The sequence below is a fragment of the Salmo salar genome, chromosome 10 (assembly GCF_965601325.2).
Source record: "Salmo salar chromosome 10, fSalSal1, whole genome shotgun sequence".
NCBI classification, from domain to species: Eukaryota; Metazoa; Chordata; class Actinopteri; order Salmoniformes; family Salmonidae; genus Salmo; species Salmo salar.
The window spans coordinates 17,983,812-18,001,476 of NC_138300.1; the positions used below are offsets into that span (position 1 = coordinate 17,983,812).

Consider the following 17,665-nt stretch of genomic DNA (forward strand, 5'->3'; position numbering starts at 1 on the left):
GCTTAGCAGGACAGAAAATGGTCCAATTCGCACACTTATTAAGAGAACATCCCTGGTCATCCCTACTGCCTCTGATCTGGCGGACTCACTTAACACAAATGCTTTGTTTTTAAATGATGTCTGAGTGTTGGAGTGTGACCCTGGATCCTTGTACATTTTTATTAAGACCTTTTTTGGAAGTACATACTGGTATTAACGGGAGTAAATGAAGATCGTTGCTCAGAGAAACTCCATATTCTTTGAGTAACTAACATACGTTGACATTATAACGTTTGCAGAGTTGTCTAATGGAAGTTTGAATCGTAGCTTCCTGGGCATCAGAGACGAGACACGTCATACTCATCAACATCGTTAACGCACAGATACTGTGTGGGGCAGATGTTACATTGACATTGAAGCCATTTCAAGTGGCTGACCCTAGTAAGTAAGCAAGTTGCTAAACTGGTTAGCAGTTTATTGCTTGAGTCCTTTACCCCTCTGCTCATGCAAGATATCTGGCAGCCTTTTTTTTATAGCCAGTCGTTATATTCTCTGACGATACCTCTTCTACATACACCTACGTACTTTTACGATGTAGCCAGCCAACAATTTTTTGTTTCTCATCATGACAGATCATCAGAAACCTCATTTGCATGAGCAATGTGTGTTTGTGCACCTTCTCTCAACTACAATGTTGTCATCTGGTCTAAAAGTGGCAACAGTGGAAAACGACCAATCAGAGCTCGAGAAATGTAAACTCACTGACCCCCTTTTTATAGTGGTGTGTCATTTTGTAACCTATTCTGTGCTCAGTATAGTTATAGCAAGATGGTATACTACTTTATTCTATAGTAAGGCCATTTAGAAGTAGCTAGCTACACAGGAACAAATCAATATTTTGTGAAGAGGTCACCTCCAAATGCATCTGTCCTCAAAATTAATGCTCTCTATTTTTCCCAACTTGATAGAGGAGCGCAAATGCACCTCTCTGCCCAACTCCCCAGCCAAATGTGTGTCTCCGACCAAGAAGAAACAGTTCTTCATCAAACAGGCCATATGCAACCCTGACTTCACACCCAGAGCCAAAGGCAAGAAGAACCAAAGGTGGCAGGAGAACAGTAACTTCTCACTCTGCTGCAGATGTTGGGTTGCTACAGATAGAAGATGCTTGTTCAGCACATATTATCAATACCCACTAGCTTGATTGCAGCATGTCTGAACACATCCATTAGTCATAGCCATTAGCCACACAGCATTTTATCAACATAATTTAACGATGCTGCCTATTCTTTTCCTCTGTCCAAAAATAAAAGGTTGCTACCTTGCCAATCTTCTTGAAAGAAATGAGTGCTCCAAAGATGAGGCAGCGGTATGCAGCGACTGCCCTCCCTTCAATCTTCACTATGGTCTGCACCAATGGCAACTACATGGAGGTAGGCTTCTACTGGTCCCACATCTTTCAAAAGCCTTGCTTGTTGCAAGTGAATGTTTTACCACTACTACCCCTAACTACATTATTTTTCCCGAAATGCCCCTAACTTGAAAGGGTAAGATGTAGCTCATTGTCTCGTTGTCTCTCTCCCAGCAATGGAATGACTTCATGAACAGCTCTGGAGAGGAGCAGGAGAAGCTGCAAGCCCTTTTGGAAGAGGAGGCCAAGAGGAACAACTGCAACAAGCTCCTCAAGGACCAGAGAGAGGGTGAGAGCCCAGGGTCAATGCCTGCCACACCACAACATACACTCCCCTACCAAGCTTGTAGTGTTAAGCTGTTGAAAGTTCATTACCTGTGTCACAGCCGGCCGTGACCGGGAGCCCCATGGTGCGGCGCACAATTTGGCCTAGCGTTGTCCGGGTTAGGGGAGGGTTTGGCCGGGGCGATTTCCTTGGCTCGTCGTGCTCTAGCGACACCTTGTGGTGGGCCAGGCGCCGGCAAGCTAACTTCGGTTGTCCGTTTCCTCTGACACATTGGTGCGGCTGGCTTCCGGGTTAACCGAGCAGTGTGCCAAGAAGCAGTGCTGCTTGGCGGGTCATGTTTCGGAAGACGCATGGCTCTTGACCTTCGCCTATCCCGAGTCTGTTGGGGAGTTGCAACGACGAGACAAGATCGTAACTACCAATTGGATATCACGAAATTAACTTTTTAAAGAAAGTTAATTACCAAGCCTGTGTTTTATCACTACATGTTAGTAAACAATGTTTCATATGTTGAAACATGCTCATTTTGGGACACATGAAGTTGACATGAACTGATCAATGTTCTACTCTGCAGTAAATCCAGACTTCAATGCTCAAGACTACTTCCAGAGGATTGATCGGAGGCTGCGTGCTACGCTCAAAAAATTCCCATTGTAAGAGTCACAATTAATCATTAATGTCATTTTGAGACATGCTTGTTAACCACACCATGGTTTTACCAAACATCATGCTAGTGACACGTGTCATCATCGACACATACTAACCAGGTTTCCATTCAACCATTTCATGCAGATGAATTACCTGACTCATAAAAAAAAAATGACAAGGCTGATGGAAACAGGAAATGTCGATTCAAATTCATAAATGTTGACACACTGTTCATTCGACATGGACATGGTGTCCATAAAATGAATCAAGAAATGGTGGTGGAAATGCTTTGATGAGCAAATATTGATATAATAATCATCATATCGATGTAAACGTAAAGTCATGCGATGATAGGCTATGTTACGTTGTAGGCCTACCACCACAACGTGGAAAAGCATGAAAAGTTTATAGGCTGATGAAATAAGTTATTATTATCAGGTATCAAGATAAGACCCAAGTGCAGACTGTGTGAAGTAACAATGTTTATTGTAACAACAGGGGCAGGCAAATGACAGGTCAAGGCAGGCAAGGGTCGATAATCCAGAGTAGGAGCAAAGGTACAGGACAGCAAGCAGGCTCAGCGTCAGTCAGAGTTCAGTAATCCAGAAGTGGAGCAAAGGTACAGAATGGCAGTCAGGGTCAGGCAGGGGTCAAAAACCAGGAGGACGAGAAAAAGAGGCTGGGAAAAGATAGGAGCTGACAGGACAAATGTTGGTAAGCTTGACAAACAAGACAAACTGGCAACAGACGGAGAACACGGGTATAAATACACAGAGGATAAGTGGGGAAGATGGGCAACACCTGGAGGGGGTGGAGACAAGCACAAGTGAAACAGATCAGGGCGTGACAATTATGAACTTCACATGGTAGTTAAGTGCACGGTGATAACGCAAATTTACAATAGGCTAAGTATCGAGTATAGGCTATTGAATGCTGGTGACATGATGATCAGTGCTTGGCTGCCAATTATTAAATAAAATGATCTTGCTCTTATCCATATGTCATCAAATAAGCCTAACCTGTCCACTTTAACAGCAAACTCTTGTCTAGAGAGCATGCGCCAAAACCAGAATGGGCAAGTTTTCTATTTATCGCAACCGTTTTTGCCGGACTACCGTATTTGGGGCGCCGGGGCATCTAACTCCAGGGCCCTGTGTGACCGTTCAGTAATCCGGCCCAGTTTATGTGCACTACGTCATCAGCGCAGCCTTTTATCTTCAACAAGTCAGTTTGATGGAAACATACCTCTCGTGAGAAAATCCCTGTATTGTTTTTAATACAGATTTTAGAAGGTTCACATGAAAATTTGTCACCAATTGGATGGAAACCTAACCATAGACGCTTACTTCCCTCTCTCACATTGGTTTAGGGGACACTTGAGGTACTTGAAGAGAACATTCTTAGTTTCTTTGGTGCTCAACCTCACTCTGTTTACACCACCAACCTTGGAAGCAGGTACTTTTTCCCTCTGAAGATTTTCCGAGGTGAAAATGTAGACGTCCATCTTGGCGAAAGACTGGACTTGCATAAATACTGTGGGAAATGCTGACCCAATTAACTAATTTCCAGACAAATGAGATGGAAGGATGTTATTAATTATTCATTTAGCTTTGAGAGGCTACTGCTGACCTTCGTGTCTTAGAGTAATGATGGAATGTCGTTTCTCTTTGCTTATTTGAGCTGTTCTTGTCATAAAATGGACTTGGTCTTTTACCAAATATGGCTATCTTCTGTATACCACCCCTACCTTGTGTAACAGTGTAGGTTCCGTCCCTCTCTTCGCCCCAACCTGGGCTCGAACCAGGGACCCTTGCACACATCAACAACTGACACCCCACGAAGCATCGTTACCCATCGCGCCACAAAAGCCGCGGCCCTTGCAACACAAGGGGCAACCCTACTTCAAGTCTCAGAGCGAGTGACGTCACCGATTGAAACGCTATTAGCGCGCACCACCGCTAACTAACTAGCCATTTCACATCGGTTACACTTGTCACAACACAACTGATTGGCTCAAACGCATTAAGAAGGAAATAAATTCCACAAATTAACTTTTAACAAGGCACACCTGTTAGTCATCTGGAATGGATTTCAATTATCTCATGAAGCTGGTTGAGAGTATACCAAGAGTGTGCAAAGCTGTCAAGGCAAAGGGTGGCTACTTTAAAGAATCTCAAATATAAAATATATTTTGATTTGTTTAACACTTTTTTGGTTACTACATGATTACATGTGTTATTTCATAGTTTGTCTTCACTATTATTCTACAATGTAGAAAATAGTAAAAATAAAGAAACCCAGTAATGAGCAGGTGTCCAAACTTTTGATTGGTACTATATACGCCACCATTCAAAAGTGTGGGGTCACTTAGAAATGTCCTTGTTTTTGAAAGCAAAGCAAATTTTGTCCATTTAAAATAACATCAAATTGATCAGAAATACAGTGTAGACATTGTTCATGTTGTAAATGACTATTGTAGCTGGAAACGGCAGATTTAATGGAATATGTACAGAGGTCCATTATCAGCAACCATCACTCCTGTGCTCCAATGGCACGTTGTATTAGCTAATCCAAGTTAATCATTTTAAAAGGCTAATTGATCATTAGAAAACCCTTTTGCAATTGTTAGCACAGCTGAAAACAATTGCAAAAGGGTTTTCTAATGATCAATTAGTCTTTTAAAATGATAAACTTGGATTAGCTAACACAACGTACCATTGGAACACAGGAGTGATGGTTGCTGATAAAGGGCCTCTGTATGCCTATGTAGATATTCCATTAAAAATCTGCTGTTTCCAGCTACAATAATCATTTACAACATTAACAATGTCTACACTGTATTTCTGATCAATTTAATGTTATTTTTAATGGACAAAAAAATGTGCTTTTCTTTCAAAAACAAGGACATTTCTAAGTGACCCCAAACTTTTGAACAGTAGTGTATCTTAAGTAAAGTCAGTACATGTTTAGGAAAATAATCAACATTCGTAATATAGTGGTGTAGCTTGTAAATGTAAACTTTTCTCCTATTTCTAAGCAATTGGTTGTGTAATCCTTACTGGAAAAGAGTGCTGATAGCCATGTCTGAATAGACAATTGTAATAAATGTTCATTCAAGTGTTCAATGACTCTTAAATTAGGTGATTTATTTAATCATGTCTTATTTTACCGCCAAAAATTTCTTATTTTACCGTCACCCAAAAGGGCATTTTGCAAGTCGGAGGGCAAAGGGATATGTGCTCGGCACAGGTTGACTCCTGTCAGTGCATATGCCTGGTGCACAGTCACGCCCGTTACAGTTGGGCAATTGCTGGCAGTATTTCCTCCTGTTAGCAGTGTGGAAATAAATCACACATTCGGCGTAGGCATATATGTGCATGGTAAATGACACAATGTTTTATGTTAGTGATCATTTCAGTTGTTTTGCAACGCTGTCAAAAGTTCTGCTACAGTAAATTGCTTACAAGACAGTGTGTTCTATTTTGAGAGTTGCCATGATTCATGAATCTATCCACTAGATGGCAGCATGATGTTAGTAATGCATGATGTTGGTAAAGCTGTAAATATGTCACTTTTTGGGCAAGCCGACAAAATTCACATAGAAATGTGAGTTATAAATCTGACATTCTCATTGAAAGCAAGTCAAAGAGGGGATATATCTGTTTTTTGTGTGCTATTTCTATGCTTGCTGTTTTAAAGTTTCGTTTGTGCATCTTTTTGGTTTTGTACACCAGCTTCAAAGAGCTGAAAATACAATATTTTTGGTTATGGAAAAGATATTTCACAGCAGTTTAGATAGTACAATGTTTCTCTACACTGTACTTGCTTGTTTTGTCACATAAACTGAAACTAGGCAAACTATTCGAATTTTTGTAACCAGGAAACGGTGGAGATTTCTGCATAGTTCACTTTTAATGTGTTAGAATTTTTATTTTAAACAATCTTTCATGTGTTAGAATAAACTTAAGTTTTCCCCAGTAAACTTCAACTAATGATTTTAGTTTATTGTTAACTGACAAAATGTCTTATAGGTAAATTGTTGATACTGATAAGAATAAAATTAGGCTTCAATTCAAATACTTGTGCTGAAAGTTGACTTAAAACGGCAATCAGCAGTTAGAACAATAACAAAGCGTATACCCCGCCCCTGTTTCAGTTAAATGTTGAGGGATGAGGCTGCAGAAATGGAACCACTCTCAAATTCATAGACCGAGCCATGGATTCATGGAATGACCATCCATTATATCAAATATATCATTTTAACCATGTTTTGAGGCTATATGGGGTTTGTTTACATTTACTTTGTTTACAAACATGGAGTAAAACAAGCTTTATTTTGGGTTCTGATGGGGTACGAAAGTTGAACTATATTCTTCAAGAATTAATGGGTACATAATTAATATATAAGTAAAACAAATGGATGTAGCAACTGCAGATTGCCCCCTTTGTCTCACTTCGGCATTGTTAAAACTGACATTTGACTATATTTGACTATAAAATATAGTAGGCCTACACTAGTGAAACAGACCTGCAAACCAAAGAGTTTTATAAATGTTTACAATTTGTGCCAAAGGTCTACATTCTTCATTATATCACCTTCAATGGCAAGAAAAAACATATATGGAACCTAACCTGATTAAAAGTATAAATGATATCAACACATTATGCTGCTTAAACCAGAAATGCAATTCTGCTCAAGTATCACATTTGTTTAAATGAGTAGCCAAATCTTATCCGGATTGCAGTCTGGGCAAGAATAGGCAACCTCAACTAATTCTTGTTATGGTCAGTAGTTTGACCATTATTCTACTGTATTGACTCTTTAATTAATTAAAGGAGAGTAGTAGTAATTTGATACATACATTTAAATGATTGTATCATTAATTAATGTATTAGAGCTCATGCAGTTATCTTCGGTTTAGTAATTGGTATTTATAATTACAAATACTGTAGCTGTATTGTAGCTAACCTTTGCTGGGTGATTGAAATGCATAACCCCTTTATAGGACAAGTAGTCTAACTCTGTAGAAACGCAAGATTTCTGTTATTAATTGTTATGCATTAATGATAGTTAATATAATAATTATTAATATTATAATAATGAAATATTTGACGTTTATTTCCCAAGAAAATGCACATGGTAAGTTTGGTAAGGAATAAGTTAAATGTATAAGCGATAATTAGGAGGCGTGGACTTAACACTTCATTCGGTCTGCTTACTTCTTGTGCTATATATTAAGCATACAGTAGAAACCACCCACCCGCTGTAGGGTTAAAATGATCACCACCTAAGGGAACGTCGCCAAAAGCTCTACATCGCTTAGGTAGTCTTCATTATAATTTCAAGGGACAATCTGCCAAGTATCCAACCACGAGGTGTGCTTAGGCAGAAAATTGTTAACGCATTCCTCGAATTATAGAACGCGCACACGTTTCAACATCTCTTAGTTATTTCAACAACATGAAACGTATAAAGTCGGTTTATAATGCAATTATTTCCCCCCACATTGACAGCACATATATATATATATATATTACACTTGCCGACATTCCCTTTGTATTGGGGTAGGTTGGCCCCCTCTGATTCAGAGGTTAGGAATTTGCATCCGATTGCTGTTTGTCAACCAATGATTTGACTCTACGACCGTGAGCACGCCTTGGATTAGGCAAAGATACAATGTAACCTCTGAATCAAGCCATACGTTGAAATCGAATAAGATGTATACAACGGAATAGAAATATCACAATCAATTGATATCAGTTTACTACTATATATGAAATGTACAATCAATAACCACCAGAACGCCGTAGATTCAAGGGAAATCAGGAATGTTTGTTCCGAGTGCAAAAACAAAACGGAAGCTGATTTGGTAAGTTGTTTTTTTTTCTCCCTCTTATTGTGACTCACATATTCGATTTTGATTTTGATTTATACAAATAAGCGCCAGGCTTATTCTGCCTAATGTTTAAAAAATATATATATAATGTATGATTTAACTTGACTAATCGGATACAGTCTAATGTATTCGTATACGTATGCTGCCATGTGTGCAGTACATGCCCTTTTCGATATGTGGCGACGTGCCAAGTAGTTAAATGATCGTTATGATATAAAAGCTTCAGTTATTATTATGAAACCCAACTGTGACCAATATGTTTCTGTGAAGCCTTTTCAACTGCAGTTATCCAGAGTTTGGGTTAATTTTGCATTTGCAAATAATTATTTAATAGACTTTCTAATATAAAAAACTGGGCTGTGTTTATTTTTTAACCATTATTTAACTAGGCAAGTCAGTTAAGAACAAATTCTTATTTACAATGATGGCCTACACCGGCCAAACCTTCCCCTAACCCAGACAACGCTGGACCAATTGTGTGCTGCCCTATGTACAGTCTGGGATTGACCCCGGGTATGTAGTGACGCCTCTAGCACTGCAATGCAGTGCCTTAGACCGCTGCGCCACTCACTAATGTGATGGTCACATTAGTTTGGGGAATGGGGAAGTTGCAAACAGATATGGTAGCTGTATTTACAACTGGCCTGAAGCCAAGTTAAATAGAAAACAAAAAACTTTCATGCAAGTTATGAATATAAAAACCAATGGGCCTATTATATTTATCAGGTAAATTACATGATATTGCATGGAATCAATTGGGCCTTTTCAGCACTGTTGGTCTGTTTTTGAATTGAATTTTTGTAGATACATAAAAGTTGCAGCATTTACATTTAGATGAATGGTGAGGGGGAAACACTACACTCTTAGGAAAAAATGTGCTATTTAGAACCTACATTTACATTTTAGTCATTTAGCAGACGCTCTTATCCAGAGCGACTTACAGTAGTGAATGCATACATTTCATTTCATTTTTATTTTTTGTACTGGCCCCCCGTGGGAATCGAACCCACAACCCTGGCGTTGCACACACCATGCTCTACCAACTAAGCCACAGGGAAGGCTGCAAGGTTTCTTCAGCTGTCCCCATAGGAGAACCCTTTGAATAACAATTTGTGGTTCCAGGTAGAACTCTTTTGGTTCCAGGTAGAAAGAACCCATTTCAGTTCCATGTAGAACCCTTTCCACAGAAGGTTCTACATGAAACCCAAAGTGTTCTACCTGGAACAAAAAGGGTTCTACCTGGAACCAGGTGGGGACAGCTGAAAACCCCTTTTGGAACTGCTTTTTCTAAGCGTGTACTACCACAAGCAGTGTTACCCCAATATTAATTTGCACAAGCCATCCTTGCTTCGTAAATTGCTAATGAATGCCTACATGTGTATCAACTATAGTGCATAATGTGTATATATGTGTGGTATATTCATGTATATGTCTACATTTGTTTAGACAGCCCAAATTTGAATAAGTAGAGCAAAGCAAGGGGATAGGAAGTGTCTTACGTAAGTGCCCAAAAAAGGGTGTTTTGGCCTAGCAGTATGGAAGGAAATGACATCTGAAACAATCAAATGTCATCTCTTTGACTATTACTACATCATGACATAAGGTTCCTGTGTCTATGGTTCCAATTTGGTAATATATTGATTCTGGCCCGTAAAGGTTTTGCGAAAGCCTCATCACAAATCTCTTTTAAGTGTGTGACAAAAATGTCCCTTGGGTGAGCTGTAAGCATGGCATTTGTGATTTCATTGGAGATGACTAACCACGGTTAGACTCTGGAAGAACTTGCTAAGACTTTCAATCATTGTGTGTATACAGAGGCTGACTTACAATATACTCTAGGAAAAAAGTGGAAAAACACACATGCAATGTTTTTGTTTGATTTATTGTATTCATGTTAGCCTGACAAATAACAATCAAAACAGTATTTCATCTCACTATCATACCCAGCCAAGGTAGTATCTCTACTTGAAATCTGTGTGGACAGCATGCCAAATTATGAAACCAAAGTTGCTCACTTTGTGTCTGTCCGTATTTATAGCCTACTGTAACTCAGCATCCCATACATATTCCTTTTCCAATGGCGGGTCATTCTCCATATTAGCCTGCAATGAGTCCTCGTTAAGAAAAGGGGGATTTGCTCAGTGATTGGACCTCCTTTGGATTAGAAACGTATGGTAGGCGATCAAGCTCAGATCTTAAAGGCCCAATGTCTTTGCATAATGAAGGCAGTCTAATGAATAACATGCCTTGTTAAGGCAGAATCTATGTCACAGCTGGCCACATGTTGTGTCCAAGATATTGTTTAGAATGTGTTCAGAGCCCAAACTGGGCTCACTAAGGAAGCACTTTTGTAGTTCCGTCAAAGTGAAAACTGTAACTGAAGCAGTGAGCCGGAAAACAAACAAGTACTTTTGGTTGGACATGTACCATCTATCATATGATTTGTACATGGTGTAGTCGAGAGATAATGTAATTTTTCTAGGAAGCCGGGGAGTCAGCTGATTTTTCCTTTTGTGGAAAATATTCCTGGTCCCTCCCTTTTTTATATCTTGATTTTTTTTGTTGTGTGTGTGAAAAAAACTATTGCAGATCTTCATACTCTTGTTTAATGGAATGATACTTAGTTATGTTTTACAGAATATGTCAGGAATTATATATAAAAAAACGAGATTCTGCACATTGTGTCTTGAACGCTCAATATAAATTCAGTGTTATAACAGAATTATTCACTATTTCCACTAACACGACACTAATCCTGTTGTTGCATCTGGAATTCAATCAGCAATCATTTTATTTAAAACAACAACAAACAAAGTAGTCAAACATTTGTAGAACCGTGACAGCATCTTCCTCCTTGTCGATACATCACAATAGCTAAAACCAATTTGAACTGAGCTATCATGTTTCTAAGCTATTAGCTTAACATCCATCCAATAGTTTTCTGCTATGGCCTTGTGTGAATGTCTCCTTTTCCCAGGTGCAGTGAAAATACAGACTCACCTAACAGCTTAGTTGTTTATGAACACACTGGCAAAATATGAAGAAGAAAAATGTGGCCTATGTTTGCTGTTGAAATGTACGTTTTTTTAGACACGTTTATATCTCAATGTAGCTCAGTTTATATCAGTTTTAGCTAGAGTTACGATAGAAATGACATGGGTAAAATATTGTTACTATCCAATCTTACATCTACAGTGTAATTGGTTTCAAGTGACTACATATCACGAAGGATGACCGTCCTCTAAATACACATTTAGTTTTGCCGTATTACATACATCTTGTGATATTTGCGAGTCATATTCATAACAGACAAGTAAGCAATTTGAATAAGTCTATAGTATCAATGAACAGTAACCACAAGGCCAATGAATTGAGTATTTGTTTTTAAAGGAGGATAAATCTTCAGCTGTCAAATACTGTATGCTTGAACTGAGTGCTTTATTTGGAGTGATCGTGCTTTTGTACTGTCATCGTCTTGTTGTTGCTCAGATATATTTGTTACTATAAAATGTAAATTGACATCTGTTGTCTTCTAGAATTGTAATATCGTATGTCGTTTTCTATTACTGCTGCTCAGTGACCACACAAACCCAAAGTGTGTGTGTGTGTGTGTGTGTGTGTGTGTGTGTGTGTGTGTGTGACTGGTCCCCAACTGCCTGCCTCTTTACTCCACTACTGTAGTTTTCCTGCCATTTAAGGGGGAGTGTAGTGAGTTGGCTCGTTTTCAGCTGTTCCGTTGCCAAAACCCACATATCAAAGTGTCCTTCTGGCACACAAGCAGTTTCTGTGTTTCTCCTGCCAAAAAAAGGAAAAGGAAATCACTACTTCACTCTTTGGGTTCAAGCCATGGGGGAATCCCGGAAGACTGATAGTGACGTAATGTAGGTGGAATGAAGCTTGGGTAAGGATACTTCTGTGGGAAGAGCCATGTTATTTGTCCACCAATAACATTGATATACATTTTGCGTGGACAACTGCCAGTGCAATTATATTGAAAATCAGAGTCCTAGTCATCCAGGACTATCCTTACATGCGTCTGCCTTGAGACCAACACAGAGCTTCACACGTGTCCATCTAGGAGTTTATATGCACTTCATATTTACACCCCTTGGCATGAATGTGTGCTGAATGAGCAAGTTGGCAACTTGCCCCCAGAATGAAATCACGACGGAGCGACTGGATAACTATATTTTCCCGACTGGGCTCCCGAGTCGGTTGCATGTTTTGCATACACAGGAACACAGCATGTGTCATGTAGCCCACGTGTACGTGTAAATTATTTCACCAGACTAGATTAGGAATCCATGCCAAAGAGCTGTTTCCTGCCTATCGCTCCTCACTTACCCAGACAATGGCTGGATTGTACAAGATTAAATTAAATCCAATTTTATTGGCCGTGTACACATTGTGTACTGTTATCGCAGGTGCAGCGAAATGCTTATGTTTCTAGCTCGAACAGTGCAGTATACCTAACAATATACACAAATCCCAAAAATACAAAGAAATATCAGAACAAGCAATGTCAGAGTCGTGTGTGTGTGTGTGAATATAAATATATATACTGAATAGGAAAGGTATGTACAGCAGTTATATAGGATGACTAGAATAGAGTACATGCATATGAAGTGGGTAAAACAGTATGTAAACATGATTAAAGGTACCAGTGTTAAATGACTATGTACAGTACATCGGGCAGCAGTCTGTAAGGTGCAGGGTAGAGTACTGGGTGGTAGCCGGCTAGTAACGATGACTAAGTTCAAGACAGGGTGTTGGGCAGAAGCCGGCTAGTGGTGACTATGGCCTCCCTGCAATTTTATGAATCGACAAATTAATCCAGTTTGGGGCATTTGTGTTTCAATGTAGATACACTTCATACGCACATTAAGTACCGCCTCTTCAGCTCAGTCCTTAGGGAGAATTATTTTCCTGTGTCACATAAAGAGTGAACATGGAAGTGAGTCTCACTGCATCTTATCTAGGAAATGCATTTCTAGGGCTGTTTCTGAAATCTCCGGGAAATTATATAAATAATGGTGCTTTTTAAAGGAATTAGTAGCATCAGACATTATCAATGTTATGTGCAAACAGGGAACAATGATAATGGGCAATGAAAGGCCAATATCCACAAGAGAGAGCTAACTGTATCGACAGGCAGAATTTCATTTCAGAGGTCATATAACATCTATGTGTGTTTCATTCATCCTATACAAGAGTAGTCTTACAGTTGCAACAGCTGTGCAAGGTTTAGTTGTTTGTTACGCGGGAGATCTGATATACTAAGATCACCATTGACTCAGAAGCCAGAGTGCTGTTGTCAGAACCTAGACAACTGAGCACTAGCAAAACTGCAATGGCCGTTGCCGGTGCTGCAGTAGAGAGAACCTATCAAACTGAATTAGTTGCATCTCCTTTATAGTTGTTGATGACTGTCCAATTACAGCAACCTTATTCTGTGATTTTAGCTTTCTTATTGGAAGTACTTGGCTGGTTTACTCTTCTGCATGTTCAACATGGTCAATCTGGAACGTATAGTCTCAGTTAGGGCTGTTGCGATGCCCGTATTACCGCCACACCGGCTGGCTTGAAAATGAATCGCACACATATTATTTAGTATATGTAAAGACAAGATTAAATCAAGAATAGTCTGATGAGGGAGTATTAGCCTATCACTTGTGAATTTAATAATATCACTTGTGAATAATGCCCAGCATAAGAAACTGCCTTATTTTTGTTGCAACTTTTTCGAATCGTAGTCGCACACCTCATGTAGCCTAGCCCTTAGGCCTATATTTTTTGATAAGGTTTGGATCACAACTAAAGTGGCCAAATAACTTCATAAAATTAAGCACATTATGCCGCTTTTCAAGGGGTGTAGAGACTAACTGGCATACATAAGCAGCGCGTGAGTTTCAAGTTTGGGGAAGATCATTTTAACATAAAAATGCACCTTTTTAATAAAAGCATTACATGCATAACCGCATTTGCGGTCACTTTTGATAATGGTGTTCTCCCGCTAATGGAACATTCGTGCTTATAGCCTACTGCCATGTGCACATTGCTGCGTTTATAATGTGGAGAAATAACGTAATAGTTTATCAACAACCTCTCCCTCAACATGATCAAGACAAAGGAGATGATTGTGGACTACAGGAAAAAGAGGACCGAGCACGCCCCCATTCTCATCGACGGGGCTGCAGTGGAGCAGGTGGAGAGCTTCAAGTTTCTTGGTGTCCACATCACCAACAAACTAACATGGTCCATGCACACCAAGAAGAAGGCACGACAAAACCTATTCCCCCTCAGGACACTGAAAAGATTTGGCATGGGTCCTCAGATCCTCAAAAGGTTTTACAGCTGCACCATCAAGAGCATCCTGACTGGTTGCATCATTGCCTGGTATGGCAACTGCTTGGTCTCCGACCGCAAGGCACTACAGAGGGTAGTGCGAACAGCCCAGTACATCACTGGGGCCAAGCTTCCTGCCATCCAGGACCTCTATACCAGGCAGTGTCAGAGGAAGGGCCAAAAATTGTCAGACTCCAGCCACCCTAGTCATAGACTGTTCTCTCTGCTTCCGCACAGCAAGCGGTACCAGAGCGCCAAGACAAGCCATAAGACTCCTGAACACCTAGTCAAATGGCTACCCAGACTATTTGCATTGCCCCACCTCTCTTACACCACTGACCGCTGCTACTCTCTTGTTATCATCTATGCATAGTCACTTTAATATCTCTACCTTCATGTACATGAACTCAACAACAACAACAAAAACATTCCTTTTTCAGGACCCTGTCTTTCAAAGATAATTCGTAACATCCAAATAACTTCACACATCTTCATTGTAAAGGGTTTAACCCCTGTGCGGCCTCATCCAGCGAAAAATCATATTGCCATTTGCATAACAAAATTTAATAAATATTTTTTTTACCAATTTTTTAAAATTTATATCGTTTTATAGATACACCTCTCCTGAATCGAACCACGTTGTCCGATTTCAAAAAGGCTTTGCAGCAAAAGCAAAACATTAGATTATGTTAGAGGAGTATATCGTAAAAGTAGCCACATAGCCATTTTCCGACCAACCACATGCATCACAAATAACCAAAAAACAGCTAAATGCAGCAATAACCTTTGACAATCTTCATCAGATGACACACCTAGGACATCATGTTACACAATACATGCATTCTTTTGTTCGATAAAGTTCATATTTATATATAAAAACAGCATTTTACATCGGTGCGTAACGTTGACTATTTTCCCTCAAATGCATCCGATGAAACAGAGCTACAATTTACTAAATTACTATTCGAAAACATTTTTTAAATGTAATATTGTCATTCTAAGATTTATAGATGAATATCTCTTGAAAGCACCTGTAATGCCAGATTTAAAATTAACTTTACTGGGTAATCATACTTTGCGATGAAAGGGGATGCGATACTCTGAAAAATAGGCTAAAGTTACAGGTCAGCGCCATCTTGGAACAATCGCATATCACATCTAGTCTTGTATACTATTGTCAATAATCCCTTACCTTTGGTTGTCTTCATCAGAAAGCACTTCCAGGAATCCCAGGTCCACAACAAATGTATTTTCGTTCGAAACAATTACACCTTTATGTTCCAAGAGCTTGTTCTTGTTAGTGCGTCTGAAGGCTGATCCAAATGCTCCGGCGGCCGCGGGACAGCCATTTCGAGAAAATGCATTTTTTTTCCATTTAGGTTCGTTCAAACATGTCAAACGTTGTATAACATAAATCTTCAGGGCGTTTTTCAACAAGAGAGCCAATAAGATTCAAGGAGGATGATTGCATTGTCTTTCAAAATGTTTCGAAAGGGGAGGGAAGCCAGGGCCGCCGGCGTCATAATGGTGATGGCCCTCCTCATGTGACCAATTTCAACAGCGTCTCATTCATTCAGTTTTCACAGTAGGAGACTCAAACCACTTTGTAAAGACTGGGAACATCTAGTGGAAGCAATAGGAAGTGCTCAATGAACCATAGCTCACGGTGTGATTAATAGGCAACGTCATGAAGTTGAGTTCGCAATTCAGAATTCCACTTCCTGTTTCGATCTGTCTCGGGGTTTTGACTGCCATATGAGTTCTGTTATACTCACAGACACCATTCAAACAGTTTTAGAAACTTTAGGGTGTTTTCTATCCACAAGTATTAATTATATGCATATCCTAGCTTCTGAGTTTGAGTAGTAGGCCGTTTAAAATGGGCACGAATTATTTTCAAAATGCGCTGTGGCGCCCGCTATCCTAGGCGAACGTCAAGAGGTTAAACATGGTTTCCCATGCTTGTTCAATGAACCATAAAGAATTAATTAGCATGCACCTGTGGAACTGTCGTTAAGAAACTAACAGCTTACAGACGGTAGGCAATTAAGGTCCCGGTTATGAAAACTTAGGACACTAAAGAGGCCTTTCTACTGACTCTGAAAAACACCAATAGAAAGATGCCCACGGTCCCTGCTCATCTGCATGAACGTGCCTTAGGCAAGGAGGCATGAGCACTGCAGATGTGGCCAGGGCAATAAATTGCAATGTCCGTACTGTGAGACGCCTAAGATGGCGCAACAGGGAGACCGGACGGACAGCTGATCATCCTCGCAGTGACAGACCATGTGTAACAACACCTGCACAGGATCGGTACAGCCGAACATCACACCTGCGGGACAGGTACAGGATGGCAACAACAACTGCCCGAGTTACACCAGGAATGCACAATCCCTCCATCAGTGCTCAGACTGTCCGCAATAGGCTGAGAGAGGCTGGACTGAGGGCTTGTAGGCCTGTTGTAAGGCAGGTTCTCACCAGACAACACTGGCAACAACGTTGCCTATGGGCACAAACCCACCATCGCTGGACCAGACAGGACTGGCAAAAAGTGCTCTTCGCTGACGAGTCGCGGTTTTGTCTCACCAGTTGTGATGGTCGGATTCGCGTTTATCGTCGACGGAATGAGCGTTACACCGAGACCTGTACTCTGGAGCGCTATCGATTTGGAGGTGGAGGGTCCGTCATTGTCTGAGGCGGTGTGTCACAGCATCATCGGACTGAGCTTGTTGTCATTGCAGGCAATCTCAACGCTGTGCGTTACAGGTGAAGACATACTCCTTCCTCATGTGGTACCCTTCCTGCAGGCTCATCCTGACATGACCCTCCAGCATGACAATTCCACCAGCCATACTGCTCGTTCTGTGCGTGATTTCCTGCAAGACAGGAATGTCAGTGTTCTGCTATGGCCAGAGACGAGCCCGGATCTCAATCCCATCGAGCACGTCTGGGACCTGTTGGATTGGAGGGTGAGTGCTAGGGCCATTCCCCACAGAAATGTCCGGGAACTTGCAGGTGCCTTGGTGGAAGAGTGGGGTAACATCTCACAGCAAGAACTGGCAAATCTGGTGCAGTCCATGAGGAGGAGATGCACTGCAG

At 40.4% G+C, this 17,665-nt stretch overlaps 1 protein-coding gene across 2 annotated transcripts in view; it reads left to right on the top strand.

Annotated features, from left to right (window-relative positions):
- The window catches only part of LOC106613647 (AT-rich interactive domain-containing protein 3A), a 67,081-nt gene that overhangs the window by 13,526 nt on the left and 35,890 nt on the right, over positions 1-17,665 (top strand). The window contains exons 3-4 of one of the 2 annotated variants that reach the window (XM_045687422.2): positions 1,293-1,412; positions 1,565-1,679. The gene's annotated coding sequence lies outside the window, so the exon portion shown is untranslated. Of the gene's footprint in view, positions 1-1,292; positions 1,413-1,564; positions 1,680-7,596; positions 8,195-17,665 lie in introns of those variants that run through there. The other variant, XM_014216131.3, reaches the window with a different exon arrangement.